Consider the following 15114-nt stretch of genomic DNA (forward strand, 5'->3'; position numbering starts at 1 on the left):
CATGAAATCTGATGGCTTAAAAGTGGCACTTCCTCCTTTACTCTCTCTCTCTCCTGCTGCCATGTATGATGTGCCTTGCTTCCCCTTCACCTTCTGCCATGATTGTAAGTTTCCTGAGGCCTCCCCATTCATGTGGAACTGTGAGTCAATTAAACCTCGTTCTCTTATAAATTATCCAGTCTTAGGTATTTCTTTATGGCAGTGTAAAAGTGGACTAATACAAACAGTTTTGGTATCTCTGAGGCCTGAGGTGAATGTAGGTGTGGTGGGACCTGGGACTGGAAGGTCACACTGGAGTCACGTGAATGATCCCAGTTGAATGACCTGGGACATCAAGCCAAATCATATATGCGTATGTATGGGCATGTGTGTGTGTGTGCGCACATGTGTGTGTTGTGTGTGTGTTGCATCCTTACCTATGTGCCTATGCAGAGAAAGTATACTTTGGGTAGAAGTCTGCTAAGTTGCCTAGCAGTTCCAAGGCTGTGGAAGACAGGAAGGCAGAGGCTGAGCAGAAACAGACCATTCGGGAACTGAGGAGTGCAGCATCTGAGGCCTAGAAATACAGGTCCAAGTGAGAGGTGACACCGTGCTGGCAGTCCTCACAGCCCTCACTCGCTCTTGGCGCCTCCTCTGCCTGGGCTTCCATTTTGGCGGCACTTGAGGAGGCCTTCAGCCCACCGCTGCACTGTGGGAACCCCTTTCTGGGCTGGCCAAGGCCAGAGCCCACTCCCTCAGCTTGCAGGGAGGTGTGGAGGGAGAGGCACGAGCAGGAACCGGGGTTGTGTGCGGCGCTTGCGGGCCAGCTGGAGTTCCAGGTGGGCGTGAGCTTGGCAGGCCCCGCACTTGGAGCAGCCGGCCAGCCCTGCCGGCCCCGGGCAATGAGGGACTTAGCACCCGGGCCAGCGGCTGTGGAGGGTATACTGGGTCCCCCAGCAGTGCCAGCCCACCGGCGCTGCGCTCGATTTCTCGCCGGGCCTTAGCTGCTTTCCCGCGGGGCAGGCCTCGGGACTGCAGCCTGCCATGCCTGAGCCTACCCCAGCCTCCATGGGTTCCTGTGCAGCCCGAGCCTCCCCGACGAGCACCGCCCCCTGCTCCATGGCGCCCAGTCCCATCGACTACCCAAGGGCTGAGGAGTGCCAGCACATGGCGCGGGACTGGCAGGCAGCTCCACCTGCAGCCCCTGTGCGGGATCCACTAGGTGAAGCCAGCTGGGCTCCTGAGTCTGGTGAGGACGTGGAGAGTCTCTGTATCTAGCTCAAGGTTTGTAAACACACCAATCAGCACCCCGTGTTTAGCTCAGGGTTTGTGAATGCACCAATTGACACTCTGTATCTAGCTGCTCTGGTGGGGCCTTGGAGAACCTGTGTGTGGAAACTCTGTATCTAACTAATCTGATGGGGACATGGAGAACCTCTGTATCTAGCTCAGGGATTATAAACACACCAATCAGCGCCCTGTCAAAACAGGCCACTTGGCTCTACCAATCAGCAGGATGTGGGTGGGGCCAGATAAGGGAATAAAAGCAGGCTGCCCGAGCCAGCATTGGCAACCTGCTGGGTCCCCTTCCCCACTGTGCAAGCTTTGTTCTTTGGCTCTTTGCAATAAATCTTGCTACTGCTCACTCTTTGGGTCCACGCTGCTTTTATGAGCTGTAACACTCACCGTGAAGATCTGCAGCTTCACTCCTGAACCCAGCGAGACCACGAGCCCACCAGGAGGAAGGAACAACTCCAGACGTGCTGCCTTAAGAGCTGTAACACTCACCGCAAAGGTCTGCAGCTTCATTCCTGAGCCAGCGAGACTACGAACCCACCAGAAGGAAGAAACTCCGAACACATCCAAACATCAGAAGGAACAAACTGCAGACGCGCCACCTTAAGAGCTGTAACACTCACCGCGAGGGTCCGCGGCTTCATTCTTGCAGTCAGTGAGACCAAGAACCCACCAATTCCGGACACACAAGTTCAAGTTGGAGATGGAGACAGTTCCCTGAGGCATGAGGGAGGACAGGAATCTGCCAGAGGGTAATGAAGCTAAATTTGTTATATACATTATTCAATTCTATGAACATTTAAAAAGGCATCATGAATATAGATCCTTAAACATTTCTGTTTGTTATTTAAAATGGGCTCTTTCAGCTTATTTTGTCAGGAAGATTCCTGAGTTTTGTGAAGAGCATTGTGCAGAGTGCACATGGATTAGGTCATGCAATTATGTTCTTAATGAAACCCTATTATGCACTGATAAAGGTCAAACGTAAAATGACTATTTTTGAAAAGGTGACTTTCACATAATTCCGTTGTATTTTAATAAGTAGCATGGTAGTAGACACTTCATTCTGAGCACATCTTAAGTGCTTTCACAAACAGGCCTACGTGTTATTTTCACTGATAAACACAGTACTGAGGGCAAAGCTTACAGGCCAGTTCTGAGACTAAACATTGTAGTTGTTTGTATGTTACAGCACTCTGTGAAAGAAGCCTTTGCCCAGGGCTTTTTAGAGGTAGTTTAGCTGTCAAATAAAGTTACTAAGTGGACTTTTAATTTACTGTATATATCAGAACCTTAGGATAAGGTTGCAGGTATCTGAAAATTGGCTAATGGAGCAACATAAATGTGTCTGTTATCACTGTTCAAGGGGCTACATTTGAATCATTGTTTTAATTTGCAGAACTGAAGTATTTTTAAGGAGGTGCAGATAAAATTGAATTAAGTTTAGTGGGCAGAGTAACTGTGGAAAGATTTTTGCTCTAAAAATGGGTTTTACCTAAGGCCCTTTTCATGATAAAGATTAAAAATTTTGTAGGCTGATGTTTTATTTGCCTTTTAGTTTTTGTTTTTCTTTTTCTCTGCCGAGTAATATCTACTAGTTGTCTTTCATGATGACACTTGTTTCTTCCATTGTTACCTTGATGATTTTGTCTGAGCATGTGGCTGGTGCATGGGCTTTTTTTTTTTTTTTTTTTTGGTTTATAAACAACAAAAATTTATTTCTCATAGCTCTGAACACTGGGAAGTCCTAGATACATTTTTAAAAAATTTTTTTTATTTATTCTTTTTTTAATTTAATTTTATTATTATTATACTTTAAGTTTTAGGTACCTGTGCACAATGTGCAGGTTAGTTACATATGTATACATGTGCCATGTTGGTGTTCTGCACCCATCAACTCATCATCTAGCATTAGGTATTCTCCTAATGCTATCCCTCCCCCCTCCCCCACCCCACAACAGTCCCCAGAGTGTGATGTTCCCCTTCCTGTGTCCATGTGTTCTCATTGTTCAATTCCCACCTATGAGTGAGAATATGCGGTGTTTGGTTTTTTCTCCTTGTGATAGTTTACTGAGAATGATGGTTTCCAGTTTCATCCATGTCCCTACAAAGGACATGAACTCATCATTTTTTTGTGGCTGCATAGTATTCCATGGTGTATATGTGCCACATTTTCTTAATCCAGTCTATCATTGTTGGACATTTGGGTTGGTTCCAAGTCTTTGCTATTGTGAATAGTGCCACAATGAACATACGTGTGCATGTGTCTTTATAGCGGCATGATTTATAATCCTTTGGGTATATACCCAGTAATGGGATGGCTGGGTCAAATGGTATTTCTAGTTCTAGATCCCTGAGGAATCGCCACACTGACTTCCACAATGGTTGAACTAGTTTACAGTCCCACCAACAGTGTAAAAGTGTTCCTATTTCTCCACATCCTCTCCAGCACCTGTTGTTTCCTGACTTTTTAGTGATCACCATTCTAACTGGTGTGAGATGGTATCTCATTGTGGTTTTGATTTGCATTTCTCTGATGGCCAATGATGATGAGCATTTTTTCATGTGTTTTTTGGCTGCATAAATGTCTTCTTTTGAGAAGTGTCTGTTCATATCCTTTGCCCACTTTTTGATGGGGTCGTTTGTTTTTTTCTTGTAAATTTGTTTGAGTACATTGTAGATTCTGGATATTAGCCCTTTGTCAGATGAGTAGGTTGTGAAAATTTTCTCCCATTTTGTAGGTTGCCTGTTGACTCTGATGATAGTTTCTTTTGCTGTGCAGAAGCTCTTTAGTTTAATTAGATCCCATTTTCCAATTTTGGCTTTTGTTGCCATCACTTTTGGTGTTTTAGACGTGAAGTCCTTGCCCATGGTGCATGGGTTTAAATCAGGAAACCCCAGGGTCTTGCAGGAAGCAGGATATTTGTTAATGTTTTATAGGATATCACAGAATGTAGGATTTATTAGAAATGTGGGGAGGTTTTTGAGGGAACCACCATCTGGAAGTAGCTTTTCTCCTACCAAAGCCTACAATACAGTGCAGAAATTGTGACCAGTAGAGCCACAGAGAGAAAAAACCTTCCAGAAAGCCCCAGGAAGTACGTTTGCAGATAAGAATTACTCTAAGAGTAAACCTCTTAGAGTCTGGCCTTCACAGGGCTCTAGATATATTGGATACAGAGTTTTACCAGAAAAACTGAACTGTGTTAATAATGGCTGAAAGATATTTCTCCATCTTTGGTATATAAACCTTAACACAAAGATGTAATACATTCAGTGCAGGCTAGTGTGCGACACAGAAGAGGAGAAGCAGACAATCCAGACTTTAAAGTCACGGCAGAAGAAAACCTGGGCAGAACCTTTCTCCAAACCTATCTCCTTGAAGGACAGGGATATCTTTAAAGTCCAAGTGTAGAGTACTTGACTAGATTTAGGTAGATCTTTATAGATTTTTGCTTGGGTAGTGGGTTGAAGAAATTATTGTAGCCACTGGCAGTGGAATTTCTGTTAAAGAGGAAGGTGTCTGTATTTAGGGAAATAATTTGTGAAATGGCTTGGGGTAAAAAATGAGAGCTTGGAGTCAGTCAACTTAAAAAATGGCATAGTGGTTGTGCATTAGGAATAAACAGGGATTCATGGGAGAAGAGATTCACTATAGAAAAGTAGTGGCATGGATGAAGGACACACAGCAAAGACATTTCAGAATAGATATTCCTAAGGTTCACTTTCAAGTTTTGTTGTCATGCTTTGAATGTCTTTCTAGCTCACAAAGATGGTTAATGGAGTCTGTTGTGTACCTCCAAGCCTTTGTGTAATTGCTAAGACAACACTTTTCTTTGGTTCTTGGAGGTGTATGCAAAAGATAAAAGAATAAAAATATATGTAAGTGTTCGGACACTGATAAAGAACACTTTATCTCTTTAAGTACAGTTTTATGATGTTAAAATGTTAATCAGAATGTTTATCATATAGAGTCACATTTTAAAAGCAATTAAATAAAGAAATTATATATATAATAGCCAGGCTTCATAGGATTAAAGAATTCTATTTAGAGGTTTTTTGCAACTGTGATTTTCTGGTTTTTATTTTCCTTTTTTGGTAATCCATTTGAAATCCTTTCTGGACTTAAAAAAATAACTTTACATAGTGGTTCAATGTGTCTTTATCCTACCTTTTATACAGCAAGTTATGATTGCTATTTAAAAAGCAATTTATTAGTTCAATGTTACACCTTGTCATAACCAATTAACTTTGGATGCTGGTCCCCTACTGTGATTTCTAAAACTTTATGTATCCCTTATATTGTTAAGTTGTATCCCTTACTTTGTTAGCTAAAAACATTTTGTTCATGAACGTCACCAGTTAGCAGTTTAAATCTTTACAAAGCTTTCTCTCGTTTAAATATGAAATCATAACTTATACTTTTACCTAGGGACTACTTATGTAGAAATACAGTTGTTTTAAATTGTGAATAAACCTCATCACATAAAATTATAGGATATTATACATTTCAAAATATTACCATCCTCCCCTAACAAAATTTAGTTATAATCAAAACTGTTGCCTTGTAGAAGAACCCTACTAGCTTGTTTAGAAATGTTTTTCTCCTAAAGACAAAGACTAGGTCAGTGTTAGTTCAAAAAGATCAATTAGACAGTTGGTATGTGGCATTCAATGCTAAACACTTTTTACAGAAAGATGGTATAAAGCTGGGCTCTGTGGCTCACACCTGTAATTCAAGCTGCTTGGGAGACTGAGGTGGAAGAATCCTTTGAGCCTAGGAGTTTGAGTTCGAGGCTGCAGTGAGTTATGATTGAGCCACTGCATTTCATTCCAGCCAACATTTCATTCCAGCCACTGCATTTCATTCCAGGCAACAGAGTGAGACCCTGTCTCTAAAAAAGAGTTTTAAAGGTAAAACATAATAGATAAAAATTATCCAAGTAGTCACATTTTTAAAAGTGATTAAATCAATGCATCTTGGCACATATCAGGTTTTTAAAAATTGTTTTCTCTTCTTTTTAGCCTAATCTTGAGTTGCTTGAGCAAATTTGTTTTGTATCTATTATTGCTAAACTTATAAGCTCAGTTTTTCAGCATTTCACACAGGAGCAGCAGTCCTATATTATCATGATGTCAATACTAAAGGTTTATAATGTAATTTGTAACTGCAGGAAGTATTCCTGTTCCCAACACTTTAAAAAATGTGTATACATGAAAAAAATTAAGTTTCTCATCAATGTTGATAGATAAATTGTTTACTTAAAATACTTGTTTCTTCAAGGTGTTAATAGCCATTCCATGAAGCTATTTGAGTAAATGCATAGTTTTATATTTTTGTTTGAAGAGAATGCATAAAAAAGAGCTTTTAAAATTTAAGGTATTTTATTATCATGGCTTATTTGTTTCAGAATCTAGAAAAACCAGTCATTTGACCTATAAAATGAATTATGAAGGTAAATTAAGTCTGTGGAAGTCACAAAAATCCTCATTCGGGCATTGCATTTCTGAACAGTGATGGTGCAGATGTGCTTTTTTGATATTACTATAGTAATTGTATAGTATTCCTTATAACAGGAATGATGATACAGGGCTGGCTGCTTCTGATTTCTCTGCAGGGCTGCAGAGAAAAAAATTTATAAACCAGAATTTTTAATTTTTGGCTCCAGGCATGGTCAGAGGATCAGGAGTATCTTAAAATACATTTTTTTAAAATCTCAGATTACCACAGGGCTGTTGTACCTAAAATAAGACCTGGGAGTTGCTGATGATTAAAGAAGTTGAATTTACAGATTTACTGGATCTCTTCTGTGGATGAGAAGGAGGAAAATAGGATTGGAAGGAAACATTTATATTAGCTTGGGTCATACTGAGTATCCCAAACCCAGTCCCCACAGCACCTCCTCTGCCAGCAGCAGCAGCAGCATCTCCTTTCTTGATGCATGAAGCTGGTCCTGCTTGCCTGGTAACCTGAAACAACCTTATCTGAAATGGTTATGCTGCAAATGCAGTGCTGACTTTTCTCATGGCCTACCCTTGCTATCTCTCATTGCTTCCAAATGATGGGGTACAGGAAGCCCTACCCCCAAATATGGCATCTTGGCATACTGAGAATTTTAAGCTGAAGGAACTGAGAAAATGCAGAAGCAGAAATGTTTCCCTGACCTTCTCCTACTCCTTCCCTCCTGACAGGTGTCCTGCCCTATACCTGGAGGACAGGAATGTTACATAGAGAGGCAAAGAAGAGTCACTAGGGTCTCCCAATTTCTTACCATTAGATCATATCCCCTTTTTGTCTAACCATACTTATACAAGAATGTCTGATTTTTATCAAACTAACGCATAAAGATAGTTTTACCTGGGTCTTCGGGTCTTTGTTTCTATAGGATTTCTTGTCACATAAAACTTTGATTAAATAGATTTGTTATGCTATTCTCTTGTTAATCTGTCTTTTGTTATAGGAGTGTCAGCCATGAAACTTGCACTGGACGGGTAAGAAAAGATTCTACTTTTCTCCCCTACACAAATCTATATCTAGAATCAGGTTCCAGCAAGACCCAGGAAGAAATACAAAATGTGACTTGAGAGGAGAATGATGACAAAAAGACTTGCAAGATTTTGACAATTCATGTAATCAAAAAACCAAAAGGTAGATACCACCTCCCACTCATTAGGATGGTTACTATGAAAAAAAAAAAAAAAGAAGAAAGAAAATAACAAGTGTTGATGAAGAAGTAGAGAAATTGGAACCCTTGTGCATGGTTCGTGGGAATGTAAAATGATACAGCTGCCATGGAAAACAGTATGGCAGGTCCTCAAAAAATTAAAAAATGCAATTGCCTCTCAGCACTTTGGGAGGCCAAGGCAGGTGGGTCATGTGAGGTCAGGAGTTCTAGACCGGCCTGGCCAATATGGTGAAACACCGTCTCTACTAAAAATACAAAAATTAGCTGGGTGTGGTGCTGGGCACCTGTGATCCCAGCTCCTCAGGACACTGAGGCAGGAAAGTCACTTGAACCCAGGAGGCAGAGGTTGCAGTGAGCCAAGATTGCGCCATTGCACTCCAGCCTGGGCAACAAGAGCAAAACTCTGTCTCAAAAAAAAAAAAAAAAAAAAAAAGGAATTGCCATTCCATTCCAGCTGGATTATTCCAGCCATTCCTCTTCTGAGTATTTATCCAAAAGAATTAAAGCAGGGTCTCAAAAAGGTATGTGTATACTCATATTCATAGGAACATTAATCACAATAGCTAAAATGTGGAAGCAACCCAAGTGTTCATCAACAGATGAATGAATAAGCAAAGTGTGGTATAGCCGCACAATAGAATATTATTCAGCCTTAAGAAGAAAGGAAAATCTGACATATACTACAACATGAATGAACCTTGAGGATATTATGCTAAGTGAAAGAAGCCAGTATTATGACTTGAATATTCATCCCCTCCAAAACTACTGTGCTTGAAACTTAATCATCAATGCAACAGCACTGGGAGGTAGGGCCTAATGGGAAGTGTTTAGGTCATGAGGACTCTGCCTTCATGAATGTATTAATGCCACAATAAAAAGGCATTTAGGAGTGGGTTCACCCCCTTCTGCTATTCTGCTATGTGAGGAACAGCATTCCTCCCCTTCCAAGGATACAGCGTTCAAGGTACCATTCTGGAAACAGAGACTGGGCTGTTACCAGACACCAAGCCTGGTGGTACCTTGACCTTCTTGTCATACTGGTATTGTTGACTTTCATTTGTGGTGAATTGGGATGGATTTTGGTGAAAGAAATGCACTGGTGGGTACAATATCTAGGTGTTTCAGATTCAGGGAGAAATTGTAATGATAAGGGCCATGAAAAGAGATGGCTGCTGCTGGGGGCCATTGATGAATTAGAGAAAGACAAAGAAAAACTAAGGGTAATTAATCATCAATCAAAAGTAAATTGTGAAATTCAGGAGATATCCTTGGAAGCACATAAACTCTCACTTCTGTTACTGTAAGGCAGAAAAAGGATCAGGCTCAGGACTTAATTAGAAGAGTAGTAAAGCTTCAGAGAAGATATGTTGAAATTCTACTCCCAGCAAGTCTGTGTGTCAAAGTTTGGGCCAGCACAGGGAAATCATCGGGTCTTGAGAGTGGAGTTTGATGAAATGATGTACTTTCATCAATTCTGCATCTGCTGGCAGAAATTGGATCAATTGCCAGAGATGAGTCACAACATAACCTGGCTAGGAAAGTGCTGGGTGTACTAGGGAAGGAAAGGCTCTGTACCTGGAAGAAGCTATAGGACTTGGCTGACATATACCAGTAGGAGTTGGGACCTGATGAATCGGGCAGGATTTTGAGCATGCTGTATAAGGAGAGTAGAATGTGAAGCTGGGTAAGAGACAGTTTTTTCAATACAGGAACAGCCTCCTATGATACAAGATTCAACACCCTGACAATGACCTGGGAGATACTGTCAACACTCTCTACCGACAGCTCTTACAAGTTTGGAAAAAATAATGGCCCACACTAAGTAAAGTATAAGTGTCAGAACTGCTGAGGCAAGTAGTGGAAAAAGATTAGGTCCAAGGCTTAAAGTGGGCATGCTATGTGGATGTATTAGGTAAGGTCAGAAAACATACCAGCTGGAGCTTTCCAGAGGAAACTCCAGGTATGATGGATTTCAGGATGGTGAGTCCTATCACATTACCATTTAACTCACCTGTTTAGCTCATTAAGCTCACAGATGATTCTGTTAAATAACAGTGCATTATTGTAAGCTTAATAAAATAAGTGACTTCAGATGCAGCTGATGTTCCAAGTTTCTTCACTAGAATAATCAACAGAACCCTGCACCTGATAAGCACTTATCAAGTTAGCAAGCCTTCCTCCCAATTTATTTTAAACTGAGCTTGCCAGAGCAGTTTTCTTTTATTTGACAGAGACTGTGCATCTTCATTGTTTTACATCAGGGCTACATCAAATAGTCTGGGTCTATGTCATATTTCAGTCCACAGAGACATTGATCACCTCTCCATAACATGAGACATCTTCCTAGGACATTATTGACATTCATGGTAAGCCAGAGAGTAACAAACATCCTAGACCCCTTGGTAAGACATTTACATAGCAGAGGATGAAATATAATCCCATAAAAATTCAGATACCTGCCACTGAAATAAAGTTTCAGGATAGTCCAGTGGCCAAGGCATGAAAAGACAGTCTCTCCAAAGTGAAACATGAGTTCTTATACATTAGACTCCTTATTATTAAGAAAGGGACACAGCATGTGTGATCAATATATCCCACATTTGGGTACATTGCTCCAATTCACTTAATGAGAAGTACATAAAACTGTAAAGTTTTAGAGTCCTGGTAGAGACTGAACTCATAACTAATGGATAGAAAATATCTATGTGGCCTGAAATACTCTTCATGAACTGAGTGTTTCTGATTCAGCAAACGATAGAATTGGATCAAGCCATCATCAAATGAAAGGAGTATATAGGAAATTGGGCTTAGACAGGTCTTGAAGGCATGAAAAAGTTATACAAGTAGATGGCTCAGCCACCCAGTGCAACCATTTGTTTGGCATTACCACCCCTGCCTCAGTCAACGTTTGTGACACATTTACTAAGGAAGAAAATATTTATGTCTGTTTTATAGGTGATTGTACCAGAAATAGACAGAAGTGGACTATCATGGTATTATAGTCTCATTCAAGAGTGGCTCCCAAGCAGAGAAGGGAAACGAAACCCTTTCAGTGGGCAAATGTTCATCTATGTATCTTTCTGGTGTTCCTTTTTGCTGGAAGATAATATAAGCACACATATGAACATACACTGCTTTATGGGTAGTGGCTATGAATAGGTCAAGATAGTCAGGGGCCAGATAGCCCCTGAATCTTGGAAATCAGTATATGAATAAACCTCTCAGAAGTGGTTCATGGGAATGTCACCAAAGTAAACTCACTGCAAACGGGGCTCTTAATAACCAGGTGGATAGGATAGCCCATTCTATTCAGATTATTTAGCTTCCTCCCCTTACTATTCTGGTGCCTGATCAATGACTTATCAACAAAGACATCATGGTGGCAAGAGTGGAGATTATGCTGGGTTCAACAACCTGGACTTTCACCAATCCTATCCTAGCTATCATCACTGTGAATTTAAGTCTGTCAACAGTGGAGAGAAATACTGAGCCGCTAATAAGAAACTATAAGCTTTTAGAACCAACCAGCAACCTGGTTCCATTATGGAGGGGGAAGCAACTCATCCTCACTGGAATAGATAATTGGATTGTATCCAGTTTATGTACTTCCTCACATTTTCTTGGCCCCACCCATCCCACTTGTTTGCTCAATGGAATGCTCCGGTCTGGTCATCATTACCATTGTCTCATCTCAAGTCCTGCATGCTTTCCACCCTTTCTTGAATGAGGGCAAAGGGGAAGCCTACTTTTCCCACCATATTCAAACTAAATTGAAGCAACCTGCTTTGGAGCATGGTATCTGGCTCCCCAGTGACTGCCCAGAGGCGCTAAGTAGCACAACTTGGAAGTGTGGGGGAGTTAATACCTCAAATGGTGAATTTTGACCAGTAAGAGATAGGGAAACAGAAAGAAGCCACAGCATAATGAGTGCATATTTGTTTGCATAATATTGGTGGGAGCATGTTGTTGATGCTATTTGTTGTTGTTTTTCTAAACAAGTATACAAGTATACATGCTTGAGTATACATAAAGAGTGTACATCTATGTTGAGTACTCAAAAGGAAGGCTTGCTTTGGCTATGGTGGTTTGGCAGTCAATATTGATTTTAATCACCTGTGTTGCCTTCCTGTATATTGAAAACTAGAAAGATTTTTTTTACAGGTGCATTTCCAAGTCTTCCTTGCCGTGATGTTTTGCTATATAAGTTCCACTGAAAAGATTCAAAAGATGAAAGTATGGAGAAAGTTATTTTTCTGATTCTTTGACTTTCTGATGGCAAGGACCATTTGGACACATTGAGACTTTTACGCACTGCTACAGTTTCTAGCCACTAATTTTCATGAATATTAAGAGCCAGCTGCAATTTGTGGCAGTGGTTTTCTCCCTGTATCACAGCTGTAGCAGTGTCCTTAGCATTTGGCATATAGGAGAAACTAAAAAAATGCTTAATGAATTGAACTGGATTTCATAGAACTTGTAAAGAAAAACAAAACCAAATTTATGCTGTAGTCCATAAGTGCCAGGGTGCACATCATTTGCAGCCAGTAACTGTATTCGTTACATTTTGAGCCTCCCTTTTTGGTGTATTTTGTTGTTTGTTTTTAACTACATATGTATACTGAGAAGGAGAGTAAAACAGGGGCTGTGTGCTCCCTCACAGTTCAGAAGGGGCTTTCCTCCTCTCCTGCAAGGTATACAAGTCTCCTCTGTTCTGGATATGTCGGGTAAGGGGCTGGGCAGAGTCTTTTGGTACAAACCATGGTGGATGGCTGATGATTAGGCAGAGGGCTGAATGCTGGCAGTTGGTGCTCCTGATAGGGCATCAAATCTGTGCTGATTCAGCACACAAACCGCTCCCTAACACTGATGGGGATCCACAGTTCTGTTCACACGGCAGCCCCCTGTTCTCTCTCCTCTCACTCAGCGCATCATTTTTCTAGTCCTGGAGAGCAGTAAATTCTCTCTGCAAGCATGCATCTGAATCTATTCACCTCCTGTTAGACTGGAAGGCTGTTGAAGAATTGAATATCTTAGCTTTCCTTCATAGGCTCTGCATGGGTGACTTGTATCTGCCCATAAAAACTTGGGGGAGGAAACTCTTAAGATGTGAGTGAACAAAATCGGTATTTGGTAGAAAAGACACAAACTAATAATTAAAATATTATTCTACCACAATGTGAATTGCTGTATTGTTTGTTCCTTGTGAGTTGGCAGAAAATAATTTGAGAACTGCCAAAATATATAACATCACTTAACTAGAACCATTAGAAAATATTTCATTCAAAGCTGGTCTGAAGTATTCGTGTGTTTTAAAATCTGTGGGCCTTCACAGGTTCCACTAAAACAGGTTACACTCATTTCCACTTAACAACCATTTATTTAGAATGCTAGGGACAAGTTGAGTTGTGTTCTTGGAAATTTATCTTATGATCCCAATTTCTTTCCATATTTGCCAAGGCTAACTCATATTAAATCACCCAATAAAACCTGAACAAGCATCAATAATATTTTCTCCTTACACAATTTGCTTTCTATTGAAGGCTACATGAAGAGGAGAAGCTCAATTATTTTAAGATAAAACTGTTAGATTAGGTGGAAGTCTGCATATTTGCTGGCCATCTGGTTCAGTCACAAACTCCCCAGGAATCCTGAACATATTTGCAACCAAAAAGAATTTGAACTTGAATGACTTTTAAATTGGGACATAAAATGTGGTAACCCAGACTATGCACAGACACTTACAAAGGACCAATTAATAGATTTATTTTGAGCCTTATGCTCTGTGATATTTTCTTTTCTTCAGAGATAACTAAAAGAATGCCAATATTTGTTAATAATTGAATAAAAACTCTCCCACCTGTAAAATGTATTATAAATTTATCCAAAGAGTCTTCTGCTCCAAGGTTAGCCAGAAAGAAGCAAAAACAAAATCAAAAGCAAGAATTGCATTGTGTGTAATCTTTCTCATTTGCCAGTTTGCAGGGAAACAGTAGTTAAGTTCCTTATGCAAAGGAAACTCCTACAAAGGAAACTCGAGGTGTTTTATGATTAGTCTGGAGACGACAAAATAACAAACCTAATTTTTGTTTGTGGAATTATTTTCACAATTACATCAGACACACCTCTTCAGCTATCAAGCTGCAACTTGATAGAAAGTCTACAGTGAGTAGTGTAAATGAGAGCACATGTTGCTGGAACTATGAAGGAAATAGGGAACTATGTACAATATTTCATCTCAAGAAACTTGTGATGTTTCTTTCAGAGGTGTTTGAACAAGAACAACTCCATCTTGAATAGGAGCTGGAGAAAATAAGGCTGAGACGTACTGGGCTGCATTCCCAGATGGTTAGGCATTCTTAGTCACAGGATGAGATAGGAGGTCGGCACAAGATACAGGCCATAAAGACTTGTATCCTTGCTGATAAAACAGGTTGCAACAAAGAAGCTGGCCAAAACCTACCAGAACCAAGATGGCAAAGAGACTGATCTCTGGTGGTCCTCAGGGCTACACTCCCACCAGCGCCATGACAGCATACAAATGCCATGGCAACATCAGGAAGTTACCCTATATGGTCTAAAAAGGGGAGGCATGAATAATCCACCCCTTGTTTAGCATATAATCAAGAAATAACCATAAAAATGGGCAACCAGCAGCCGTCAGTGCTGCTCTGCCATGCCTGTGGAGTAGCCATTCTTTTATTCCTTTACTTGCTTTCACTTTACTCTATGGATTCATCTTGAATTCTTTCTTGTAAGAGATCCGAAAACTTCTTTTGGGGTCTGGATAAGGACCGCTTTCCAGGAACATTTCTATGTCACAGATGTCATGTATCAAAATGCAAGTCACCAAGTCCTATGCCAGAACACAGCTCACCTTCAGTTTATAGTAGGATGTCTGGCAAACACCAATTTTAGATCTTGTTAAAATCATTGGTAAGAACCTTCCCCCCACCTCATTAATTATCTAAACTGCATTTACCTTCACAAAGGAACTGCAGACTATACCAACACAGGCCACATGCTGTGTTCCAGGATTATCATTTAAAGATAATTCAAACTTTTCAAGTACATAATTGACAGTGAATAATTTTGAGATATTGACTCTAATTTTGAATCCTAGAGGGAGGATCTTAATGAAAAAAAGCTTCACTTG

The 15114-nt window shown here is 40.5% G+C and overlaps 1 long non-coding RNA gene across 1 annotated transcript in view; it reads left to right on the top strand.

Moving 5' to 3' along the window:
* Positions 1-1528: 1528 nt before the first annotated feature.
* LOC134739593 (uncharacterized) overlaps positions 1529-15114 on the top strand; it is a 73668-nt gene continuing 60082 nt past the window's right edge. The window contains exon 1 of the long non-coding RNA XR_010126408.1: positions 1529-2027. This is a non-coding gene — a long non-coding RNA (uncharacterized LOC134739593). The remainder of the gene's footprint in view (positions 2028-15114) is intronic.

The sequence above is a fragment of the Pongo pygmaeus genome, chromosome 4, assembly GCF_028885625.2.
Source record: "Pongo pygmaeus isolate AG05252 chromosome 4, NHGRI_mPonPyg2-v2.0_pri, whole genome shotgun sequence".
NCBI classification, from domain to species: Eukaryota; Metazoa; Chordata; class Mammalia; order Primates; family Hominidae; genus Pongo; species Pongo pygmaeus.